Below are 12,673 nucleotides of genomic sequence, written 5' to 3'. Positions count from 1 at the left end.
AAGAGCCAACTCGTAGGTTAGCGATTTGTGGAACACATGCATCACCCTCCTTTATGACTAATTTTTTTTTTTTTTACGATACTACAAATTTAACAATCTAGGCTGTAAACTCACCAGGACCGTTTTTACTGTCGCCACAGTCAAATGAAATGAGGAACGTATAGATACACAACCAGACCTCTTTTGTACTCAAACATTAGAAAAAATGTCAATTTATGGCATTTCTGCATTGGCTTCTTACCCAGAAGCTATGCCAATCTTTTCTATACATTCTGTGGTCCAGACGAGAGGTATTTTTGGTGCAGACAGACCTCTTATATACGGTTTGACGGACCTAGACACACACACACACTCACTCACTCACTCACTCATGGCAAAAGAAAAAAAACGAATAACTTTGCCTCAGTTATTTCGTCGCCATGATTGTTCAGAAATAAGACGTCAAAATTAAAACGAAGACATATATTGCATGCACATACTTAGACTATAGCCATAAAAAACTATTAAAATGTTGAGACATGGGTTTACTTGTATAGGTAAAGGTAAGGATCAAGTTAAGTGATTATCTATTGCCTGTAGACTGGAAATCAGAGCTGATAATGGTTTCCAAATAATGTACCAGTTTCAAAGTTTTCCAGTTGTTATGCAAGCTATCTTTAAAGTTGTTTGAGCCCTTTACTGAGGATTAGACAGAAATAGCAAGCTGTCCTGTAATTTAAAAGGACTCACTAGCATCTTATTAACATGTGGCATCTTTCTTTATACAATCTCTGTGGCAGCTGCTTTAATGTGAGAAGTTGGGCTAACGAGCCTCCAGCCGAAGCTTCGTATTTATAACTTCTGAGACTCTTAAGAGAGTCGCACTGATCAGCTCATCTAACTCTCACCAAGTAATCAAATAAGTGTGTTCTGCCAGTTTTAATGTGAAAAACTTTCGTGCCAAAGAGACTCGAGCCTTTTTAACAATCGCTCGATTTTCCTGCCATCGTTCTCAGCAGGCCTTTTTGGCATGTACAGCAGAGTACTGTAACACAGTTTATTTTTGAAACAAAAGCCTTTCACCAACTGCCTGACAGAACTGTGCTCACTTCATCTCCAAAAATGTGTGCGATATAACAGTCGCTTAAGGCCTCTGTTTCTAACTGCAAGAGAACAAACACAAAGCTTTTGTTCAGATCTTAGAACACCGAGGCTTTGTTTCGCTGCCTACACGGTTTCAAACAGCAGTGTGTAGAAAGAGGCGGCACTGGTGTGCATTGATAAGGTGCAAGATGTACAATGAAAATCAGACGCCAGTTCAGTTTGATCTTGTGAGTTTTGTTTTTTTTTTTTTTAAAAAGCGGGGTAAACGCACAAATTTCGAGACAGGGCCTGCAAACTTGTCAACACGCTGATTAATTTTCTAAATGACGCTGCATTCAATTAAACTTTTTTTTTTTTAAAAATCTGCTAACTGTACATGAAGCAGGGGTGGGATGTTAACAGATTTCTTGTTTTTATGAAAAAAGAGCAATAAATTGAGTCACTTTCATTTTGATAATAATACAGAAACTTTTAAACTAATTAAACTGAACATAAAAAAAAAAAAAAAAAAAAAAAAAATGCTGGACTTGTTAGCGTGCTCTATTTATAAGAAAAATCCCCACTGCAGTCCCTGTGAACGTCATTACCCACCACGTCCCACTGTATCCCGCTGTTTCTGTTTAACAGCTCATAATTTACCATATATTAGTTTTGCTGCTGTGCGGCAACTGAACAATTGCAGAAACGAGAGAGCTGAAATTAAACATTTCGCCCCAAAAATTAAGCAGAAGTTGAACTAATCCTGAGATTTTCCACAAAGCTATTCGACTATAACTCCCTCCGCCCCATCTTCAGGGTAATTCACTGCACCGTCTAGCATAATTATTCTATTTAACTCCCTCAAATTCAAGTTAGGAGGGTTAGGAGAGAGCAGGTGAAGGTGCCAGATAGAGATTATGCCATGGGTCGCTCATTAAGCCAGCGTTAAATATTATGACTAATAATCACATAGGGAGATTAGTATGTTCTCTGGAGTTTTTGTGTTCCCTAATACCCCCGGCTCTGCTTTCCAGCTCTTACGTAATGTCACATCAGGATCATTCTTGGAAGCGGATCAGCAAAGGGAGATAAATGTCCCTCCGCCGCCGTATGCATGTAACACTGCTTTGTGCAGAATTATCGATGAAGGGTGTGACATCCTGCAAAAAATACCTCCACTTTTAACCATGAAGAACGGACTTTCAGAGGAACCTGAGCAGATGTTGCAGGCAGAGCTGGAACTCCTGAATTTCCAATATTAGTGGTGGATTATAGGTTTTCTCATATGCAATCAGAGAGCACAAAAGTGGTCTATTTCTGGAGGAATTTAATTTGCATTTCCTTTATGCTTTGACACCCAAGCCAAATTACACAGGAGAATAATAATAGCTTTTTATACAGTATCGAGTTTTCCAGCGATCGAGTTTGATTAAATCCATCACAGCTGCAGATGATTCTTTACATCTCTATCCTCATTATTACACTCTACATATATTACAAAGTGCGATAACAGTAGAGACATAAAATTTTTCAATTCTTAAGAGCCACTGTCCGTATCATCTCCACTTAATTTCCTCAGATATTATTGTATTCCAGTGGCTAAAATACAGTTATAGTCTTAGCAAAATTTCACATGAGAAACTGAGAGAGTTTTAAAAACTTCTTCCTTTAGCCATGGTTTAAGATACAAATGTTAAAGTCAAGATCTATGGAAAATAATAGCTCTCATATCTATAAATAGTTCGGTTAGAAATTGGAAAATCTCTGACTCTGTCTAACGTTTCCTTAAATATTTTTATTGAATGGTTTAGGAGGTAATCTGCCATAAAAACCCAAAGTATTACAATTGGTACTGAAGATTATCCACCCTCCAAACGCATGCATGTTAGGTAAACTGCTGATTCTAAATTGGTTGTAGGTGTGAATGTGAGTGTGAATGGCCGTCTGTCTGTCTGTGTTAGCCTAGTGACAGGTGTTCCCGCCTCTCACCCTATGGACGCTGGGATAGGCTCCACCCCCACCGTGACCCTGAACTGGAAAAACTGAAGAAAACAGATGGCTCGATTATCTATAGACTGTATGGGAGCATCACACATACACTGATACCTTCTAAATAGTGTGATGTATAAATCCTGTTAAATCCAGAACTGAATTTAAAATCCTTCTCCTCACACACACAGTCTTGAATAATCAGGCCCCATCTTATCTTAAAGTCCTCCTAGAACCATATCACTCTAGAGCACTTCACTCTCAGACTGCTCATTTACTTGTGGTTTCTTGGATATTTAAAAGTAGAATAGGAGGCAGAGCTTTCAGCTCTCAGGCCTCTTATTCTTTCCTTCCTTTTTAACAAAGCATGTAGTCAGGACTGGATCAGGTCACCCCGAATCCTCCCTTAGTTGCGCTCCAATAGGCCTGCAGTGTTTCTTCTCTACCTTTTTTCACTCACTATGTGTTTACTGCTCTGCATGGAATCGTTGGTTATTATTAATCCCTGGCTCCCTGTCTTTTGTCCCGTCTCCCTCCCCTCACCTCCAATCAGTCGTAGCAGTTGGCTGCCCCACCCTGATAGGTCTACTAGAGGTTTCTTCCTGTTAAAAAGGAGTTTATCCTTTCTACTATTGCCAAGTGCTTGCTCATGGCAGGTCATGTGATTGTTGGGGTTTCCTCTATATTATTGTAGGGTCTACACTAGGAAGCGTGTTGAAGCGACATTTGTTGTTTTTTGGAGCTATATAAATAAAATTGTATTAAATAAATTGGAACAATACTAGAATTTTACTCATGACCTGAGAATAGACTTAAATGCTCTGTTAGCACACTTGACTGAATAAGTCTTGTTGTATGATCGATAACTGACATAAAAATCTTCCAAAAGGCATTAACACCACAAACATGGTGCGGTTTAAGGACTCGGCCCAAACAGGCCTTTTACATTTTGATTGCTGTCACGAGCTAAAAGTGATACTACAGTAAATCTTAGTTTAGCAGTCAAAGCAGAGATGGACATGCTAAAAATAAAGCATATGTAAGTCTGTCTAGACCGCCCAGCTTGCTGAGTGAACTTAAAAAGTGAAATCTTGCACAGCTCCCGGCGATTGCCTGCAAGTACTTAGAAGGCAGCCTGTCTGTCAGAGCATGACAGAACACCCTTTGAGATTTGTCCATCTAGACTCATCGTGTTAGAGCTAAACTGTTGAGCAGCACGACTGAGCAGCATCTCCCTCCCTCCCTCCTTTTCTCTCTCTCTCCCCCATTTTGCTGGGAGACGATAATGATGATCTTCAAGGAATGGAGAGAAAAGATGCACAACAAGTCAAGAAGCCATCCACTTGCTAATTAGTAACCCCTTCATTTTTCTAACAAGCAGAACTAATTACAGGAGCTGCCACGACACTGATTTCCCACAAGGCAATGCTCACCAGGACTAAGCCAAAATTGCCTCCTCTTATCCCCCCTCCCCCCTTCTCATGAACCAATCAGACTGAGACTTTTGGGAGACAAACAGAGTAACAAAAAAAACAAAAGAAACAAAAACGCTGTGTCATTACAGCAAGCGAATGTAATCACCCAAAGCTAGGTTTGATCAGACACAAGTACTTTTTGTCATTCTCCTGATATTATATATGCTTGTTCTAAAGCCACTTTTTTGTGTAACAATATTGGAATAATAATGATCCAAAACATGACTTATTCACGAGATTAAACACTGACTGTGAGAGTCCGATGTAATGTTTTAACTGAATAAATGCGAGAGGTGGACCTCCTGCAAGACTGATCAAGTCTGCGGTTTGTCGTTCCCATCAGATCAGAGCAGGTTTTGATCTGCAGATGGAGAAGAAAACTGATGCAGGTTCTTTGTTTTTAAGACTGATGCACTCTGCTCCAGATTTTCTTTTTTTAATTTTATAAAAAAAAATTTTAAGTTGCACTTCCTGGATGACTCGCAGCCACAATTGAATAAAGTTGAATCCTTTTTCAGTCAGTCTGTGGTGTCGAATGACTTTATTTCACAGGGAGCTGTGGTTCACAACAGGGACAACCAGGAAAAAAACTTGGATACTTGTCCAAATTTTGTTGATCTCGAGCAGCTAAACAACCGTGTTGAGCTGCTCGAGAGCACATCACTGAAAACGCATCGAGCGCAACCTGCAATGCTAGTCAGGGCAGGCAACCTAAGCTATACAGATAACATGCCTTGCTCTGCTGTTGTCATACACAAAAAACAAGCTTCCAACTTTGGGAAGGAGCAAGTAGCAGTAGAAAAAAAACCTTAAACATTACAAAGATTTTAGTTGAATGAGTAAATAAACATGCTTGCTCTGTATTGTGGGATAGTTTTGACAGTTAACAAATCTAACCTGCATGGTAGCTAGCTTTGCAGAAAGATGATCGCTAACCACCGGACATCAACTTGTCTGCCATCTTGGATGTGTAATAATCATGGTGACAGCCCCACAGTCTTACGGGCCTTGAGTCTAGCCTACAACCATCTGGCAACCATTGCTCTTAAGGGAAACATGTTTTAAAAAGAGAAGAGACCTCAGATGCTTGTCGTTTGCATGCATATTTTGACTGCCTTTTCAAGTTTCACTACTACTTAACTAGCAGTTAGCAAGTGTTTGCAGACAAGTTGGCATCCTCCATGCAAACTGGAGACTGCTAGTGACCTAAATAATCATAAGGAGGTTATTTGTGGAGTAGTTTTACTCAACAACAAACAACCTAAAGGAACCACCGCCCAACCAGTCAGGGAATTCACATTGTCTTTTCTTGTGACCAGAGGTTGCATCAATGCTCAAGCAATGAGGCCTTTACACTGTGGGACAGGCTGTGTGAACAGCAGGTTTCTGTGCTGATGTGAATGACACCTCGAAGCTTACATGTTTTTAATTTAATCCAGCACATAATCATCTGTGTTTTCTGATGAATCTTGTATTATTCCTTTTTAAATTCCTCTTTAGAAGGTCAAAAACCAACAAAGAGTCCATAACTGAGCTCTTTCCAATTTCCTCAGCCCATCTGTGGCACTTCATGCCAAGTCCATCTCTTCCTACTCTTCAAAAAAAAAAAAAGTCTTTTTTTTTAATGTCTCATTTCCTCAAACAGTTGGGCAGTGTCTTTTTTTTTTAGCAAATATTATTCGAACAGACATAAAGATGGATTTGTTGCAGACTATTTTAAGCAGTGGATTACTGCACATTTGGCACTCTGACTTAAACTGACAGAGTTTGTGGGTTGACTTAAAATAAACTACAGCGACGCTGTTTATGCCGAGCATGCCAAGTAATGCATTGCTGGGAATTACTGATGCTTTTTAATGGTTGCTTTAACCCACAGAGGAAGACACACATTTCTTTTTAGCAGTACAAATATGTGGTGCAGGCACCTCACAGCAAGAAGGTCCCGGGTTAGAAGCCCGGCCGGAGGGAGTCTTTCTGTGTAGAATTTGCATGTTCTCCCTGTGTGGGCTCTCTCCGAGTACTCCGGCTTCCTCCCACAGTCCAGAGGTTAAGTGGAAATTCTAAACGGGCTGTAGGTGTGAGCGGTTCTCTGTATCTCTCTGTGTTAGCCCTGCAAAAGACTGGTGTACCCTATCCATGGAATTTCGTTAGTTAGTTTTAGTCTTATGGGACACTTGGAAATTAATAACAGATTTCTTCATTAGCTGAGGTGTGCTTAATTTTGCATTCGCATTGCAGTCACCGTTGTCAGGATTTCACGTCATCTTTTTCCATTAAGGCTCCAACTTTTATTTGATCGCACCTCATCCAAACAATCTTGACTATTGATCTGTTTTGTTGAATTGTCAGCAGACAGTTACCTCCCATCTGACGCAAAGTGCACGCACACACACACAAACACACACAACGGGGCTTTGTAGAGGAGGTGGAGGCAGAAGTATGCGGAGGAAGCTTCCTCCAGGTCAGTCCATTTGGCCAGCTGACATTTAGTGCAGACAGGGTAATATGCTGATAAGAGCCCCTTTCAGGTCACCTTGGTAAGGCTTGAGTTAAAATGGACTTGGGTTGAAGGGCAGCCACATGCACCATCTGTCTGTGAGTGATGGACATACCAAGTGTCAAACCTCTTAAATAAGAACAGCGGAGGAGAACCTTTCAGCGGATTCACGGAGCCCCAGAGCATTTTCTAATTAGCTCATTAGAGACTGTCTGATTGCAATCACTTCAATTTTAAGAGTTTACTCTCTTAGATTTAGTTTTAAACTGTCTCTGCGGTTATCCGTGCGATGTCAGGTCTGTGCGCAGCTGTGAGATCTATACGGGAGCGCTGTGTGTGGCGCAGACATCATCAGTCTGGATTTCACAAATTACGGGTATTACATGAACCACAACTCAGAGCTGATGTAATGTTCAGCTGCTGCAGCTTAGCGGTCCTGATGCTGAGGGTCAAAAATCTCCATAAGGAAGGAGCCGAGTGCGTAAGTCTCGCCAGTCTTCGGCCACCTCCCACCATATGTGCCATTTCCTTCTCGCTGGGGGCGTGTGTGTCAGTCATTTCATACACCCCTGAGGCAGGCATCTGGATGCCCTTCACATGATGCTTTTACAGTGCAGTTACATTATTTAATCGACCCCACTTTAAAAATAGCCCTTGATCAATAAAGGCTTTGAATTTCTTGCAAGCTTCAACGGTTCACCTTCAGGTTCTCCCTTGGGGAAAAACAAACAAAAACAAAAAAAAACACACACACACACACACACACACACACACACACACACACACACACACACACACACACACACACACACACACACACACGCTCTCGTATGACATTTTCAAGAACTGTTTTACCTCTATCAGAATCCTGCAGTACTAAATGTGGAAATCCCTCGACTTTTATGACCTTGAGTCACCACAGCAAGATTCAGAAAGAACCCCATCATTGTGTGATAGTGAGTTTTAGAGCACAAACCCTACAGTATGAACTCAGAACAGTTCATATCATATGTGATGATCCGATACCTGCTAGCCCACAGAGCTAAAATTACCCCAAGGTCTACAAACAAATGCGCAAAGAAGTGGCCTCCAATAAAGACAGCTTTAAGGCTGGAGCCAGAGCTGTTCAGACTGTCTAGGTCACATCAGAATACAAACTCATTAAGCTTTAAAGACAAACAGCCTCATGTTACACTCCTCTGTGTTGGCCATTAAATAAAGCAGCATTCAACAATCAGACACTTTGTGTCTCTGCCAATTCTCCACCGCTGAATCAAAGGTCCCATGTTCTGAAAATTCATTTTAGCATTTTTATTTTAAGCTTGGAGATTTAAAAGGAAGAGAAAATATAAGGTTGTCTAAAACCTCTATTGCTCTAGTGCCCCACCAATTACACATCGAAAGGGGAAACTTTACATTATTTTCCACCTCTCACCGCCCGCTACGTCAAAAAGCGTTTGCCAGAGCTTCTTCTCGTTTAAAGTCCATCTGTAAAGGGTCTCAGCTACAACCAAAGCATGCAACACGTCCTGTTGTCAGCTGCAAGAGCAGACACAACACTATTCAGTTGTCCCTTTTAACCCATTTTTTTGATTGCAACATCCCAACAACTAAAGGAAAGCCTCCTCCCCTGTATGCCACTGCAATCCGACAACAAACCAAGGATTAAATAGTGAAAACACCTCATGAAACTTAAATCGCAGTTGTAGGCAATTTCCATAGCCAATGCTCTTCTAAAAATTATGGTTTGTTTTTAAATGCAATGCCACCTGACAAAATCACGATAAATCTGAGCTAAAGCCAACAGCTGTGCTATCATTTCATGTACATTTACTCAGAGAGTTGGCTAAAAGCAACAATTTATCTTCGCTCAAGCACTTTTTCACATCCAAACAGCAGCTATACTGGTTCATCTGCTCAGCAGGATTTAACTCTACAGACACTGAAAAAGCCAGTCTGGATCAAAGCTAATAGAAAAAACCCCAGGAGCATAAAAGCTTGGTGGAATAAAAAGTCTGTGGTGGCACTTTGAAATTTGAAAGACACCTTTTGGGGCCATGTGAGCTTCATATAAACTTGTTCAAAAGGGGTAAAATATTGAAATTTTAAAGGAACCTATTCAAAAAGCCATCAGTGAGGGAAACCACTGTAATGTTATGGCATTTCTTTCAAAAATGAATAAAAGGAGATGTTTTTACTCACTTAAACCCTTAAAGCATGTGAGTCTGGTAACCTCACCCTTTAAGCAGATCGCACTTGGGTTGCTCTTGATGGTAAAGCTAACACCAGTGGACTTTAACAAGAACGCCAAGCTAAAGGGATTTTGGAGTCTAAAATAATAAAAGACAAAGTCCATCACTCCAGTCACTAATATTCAAGTATGCAGAAGAGACGGTGCTGTCCATGGTGCTGCACAAAGCACAGAGACATAACACATAACGAGTCTTTAAATTGACTTGCGGAGATTCAAAACCTGAGATCTCGGGCTTTACCGCATGAGTGAAGTCAGAGTGATGAACGAGACAAATGAAAGTGACAGGTGCAGTGGCAACTGGCCGCAGCAAGCACTGCATTGTTTACAGATTTCTCGCATACTCACCAACGTTCTAATAAATGTGAATTTTCAGTGCCCCAGACAAACTCTCCACCTGCTCCTCATTATCAAAATGGCCAGATTAGTTTTCTGTGAGTCAGCTAATGGATTAATCAACTAATTTTATGCGCTATATGGGAACAAACGGAGTCTCATGTAACTGGCTGCGTCGGAGTGTAGGGAGAAAATTGCAGTTTAATTACATAAGTGGTCTCTTTAGGTTAAAGCTGAATTGATGTACGCATCACAGGGTGAGATAAGGTAGTCCTAAAGGAGATTTATGTGCATAAATTAACTTGGAAGTGTTTGGTATCAAGGGCCATGTGCACATTTCTTTTTGCTTTGTGAAGATCCTGGAAACGGCCCAAATCGTAACAGCTCCACGGATGGTAAAAATGATAAGCTTCAATGTTTTGTTTTGGGGTTTTTTTAAATTGCTCTAAGCACACCAGTTTATGCATTTGAATACTGCACAGACAAAATACTGCGAAACGAGGTCACCTTCAAATCATTACCGGCACTGGGGAGGCAGCAAAGAGCCACTGTCCACTCTGATAAGAAAGAAGGGGGAACCCACAATTGATTATTCAGAGCGACATAAAAAAGGAGTCATAGAAACCTGTGGTGTTAATAAAAACTTCAGCTAGTACAATTATAATCACTGAATGCAAATGAATTGAATGTGAACAAAAGCCGAGCTCTAGCAGGGAAGTACGACACAGCCAAGACAGCTTGAAGAAACTAAACAGCCCTCCACTCAAGCCTGTAAAAGTTGACACTGTATGTTTTGATCACTCCATTACTCTCTTTTGAACCTTTGTTTTCTTCCCACCTCTATTGACTTGTCTAACAGGCCAACAACAAGGTAAAACCTCCAAAACAGGAAAACTAATTACTGGCTCGACAGTAGCGCTCAGCCCTTCCTCCCTCCTCAGACAATGAGCCACAGCTGGAACGGATGATAAAACTTGGACTCCTCATCGTCATGGTGAGATCAAAGTTGCAGGCTTTCTATTTTTAAATTATTGGACTCTGGCTCCGTTGTTGCTTGCTGCGCACTTGTCTCTCTCTCTCTCTGCATCTGTTTCTATACTGTATGTGCTCACAAAGATGTGTCCATATTACTGTAAAATGGCACGAACGGATGGAAAAAACACAGAAAACTAACCTTTCTTTAAAAAAAATAAATAAAAGGATATGAAAAGATTGATGAGTCATCATGCTAAACAATGCTCAGGTATTAGTTGTAGGGTTTTTCTACTAACCATTATGTGAGCATCTCTAACCTTGGGCCTGAAATGAACACACAGAAAGATTATTGACTCCGTCGGCGCCTCTTTTTCATTTTGCTCAAAAGCAAGGTCCTTTCTACAACTTTGCTTTTAAAGGATAAAACCATAAATCTCACTACTTTCAAAGAAGTACACCATCGTGCAGCCGAAGGACAGAGATGAGACGCCCAATCCTCTAGAATCTCGCTGTACACTGGAAAGTGGGGTTAATGTTTCCTGCGTTTTTGCACAAAACACGCTCTAATTAAAATGCGCATTTCAAGAGGATTTCCCAGAAATTAGCCTGGCAACTCACTTTTATTATCCTTTCGAGCCTAAAATAGCAATATGAAACAGATGTAGTTTATAATTTATGCTCAGCAGTGTCCATCTGGACTTTGCTAAAAAGGAGTGTGCAGCCCGTCATGACGGTAGATAATCCCACGGATGCGTAATACGAGGCAAAGAGTTCTCGCAGTGCGGTGTGGGAAGAAAAGCAGCACAGCAAGCAGCCATGCAACAACTGGTTTTCATGTGTGAATATACTGAAGGCGCAGAGCGTCATCGGCATGTGCAGCACTGGTGCCCGAATGTCCAAATCCACGGGGAGGAAAGCAGTCTGCTCTCTGCACAGAACATGCTTTGTAACCGATCTTTTGAAGCACGTCCTGATGGAAGATCTTGCCTCCGTGACGCTATTTATAGCTTGGTAATGCATCAGAGGTCGCACCTTCCATCTCAGCAGTAGCAACAACTGCATCGATACACACCGGCTCATCTGACACTGATGATAGCAGGAATCTAATAGTACGGTCGAATGCAGATTCTGACTTTGACTCCAGTCTGCAGGGTCTGGTCGAGTATCTCAATTCTGCTGTGACACTTTTTATTGTGCTTGATTGTTGACAGCCTTCTGTTACTTATCTCTCATTTCACGATCTCTGCTGTTGTGTTTAGTGGAATAGCATGATGCAGTACACTGTACAAGGACATTAACCATTTAATTTCTTTAACGTGACTTCACCACATTCATCCAGAAATGCCGTGTCTTTCATAAAACCATCATGCGCAAAGTGTCGGGTAATCGGATCTGCCTGAGCCAATATTTTCAAAAGCAGCCTTTCAGTTCATCAGCTGAAACAATGTGAGAGGTCACAGGATAATGTGATAGCAATAGGCCTGGGTTAGCCAGGCAAGGTGATCCAGAGGAGGCAGTCAGGATGATGGCCTCCAGATGACAAAAGACCCTTTTTGGTCCGTGTTCAGCCAGATTAGGTTCTTTAAATAGTTACTTTTTTATAGTGTGGTTAGGATGCCAGCATTGATTGGCTTGGCTTACTGGGCTGTTGGACAAATGATTGCTGTGGTGGGACACCATCAGCATGCCAATCCAACTCTACTACACACGTATCTGCTGTTTTTGCAGTAAAAAATAGCCAAAGTTAAGAGCAGCACTTATCTATCTTGCAGTGGCATGACGATCCAAGCTTGTGAGGCTAAAGACAGACCTACTATTTCTACTGCGACCTCGAACTGTGTCTGTACAGTCTGCCCATTAAGGATTTACTGGATGTGTGGGTGACAAGCATTTAGATGGGGTGGAAAATTAATCAAGCACTGGGTGGCCTCCTTTGGCCCCAGTGCACATACTAAGTGACCCAGCATTTTGCAATCAAACTGTACACAGGCTTGAGTTGACTCTGTCACATAAAGTCACTTAATTCAGGACCACATTAAGTAGATTCACTATAAGAAAACAGATGAAAGTTAACAGCAGTGTTACAGT

At 41.2% G+C, this 12,673-nt stretch overlaps 1 protein-coding gene across 7 annotated transcripts in view; it reads right to left on the bottom strand.

The window, feature by feature from the left end:
• LOC113018628 (sodium/potassium/calcium exchanger 2) overlaps positions 1 to 12,673 on the bottom strand; it is a 49,039-nt gene that overhangs the window by 28,963 nt on the left and 7,403 nt on the right. The gene's annotated exons all lie outside the window — the stretch shown is intronic.

Source organism: Astatotilapia calliptera, chromosome 3 (assembly GCF_900246225.1).
Source record: "Astatotilapia calliptera chromosome 3, fAstCal1.2, whole genome shotgun sequence".
Taxonomy (NCBI): domain Eukaryota; kingdom Metazoa; phylum Chordata; class Actinopteri; order Cichliformes; family Cichlidae; genus Astatotilapia; species Astatotilapia calliptera.
Note: the sequence above shows the minus strand (reverse complement) of the source record. Positions and strands in the feature narration are given on the sequence as shown.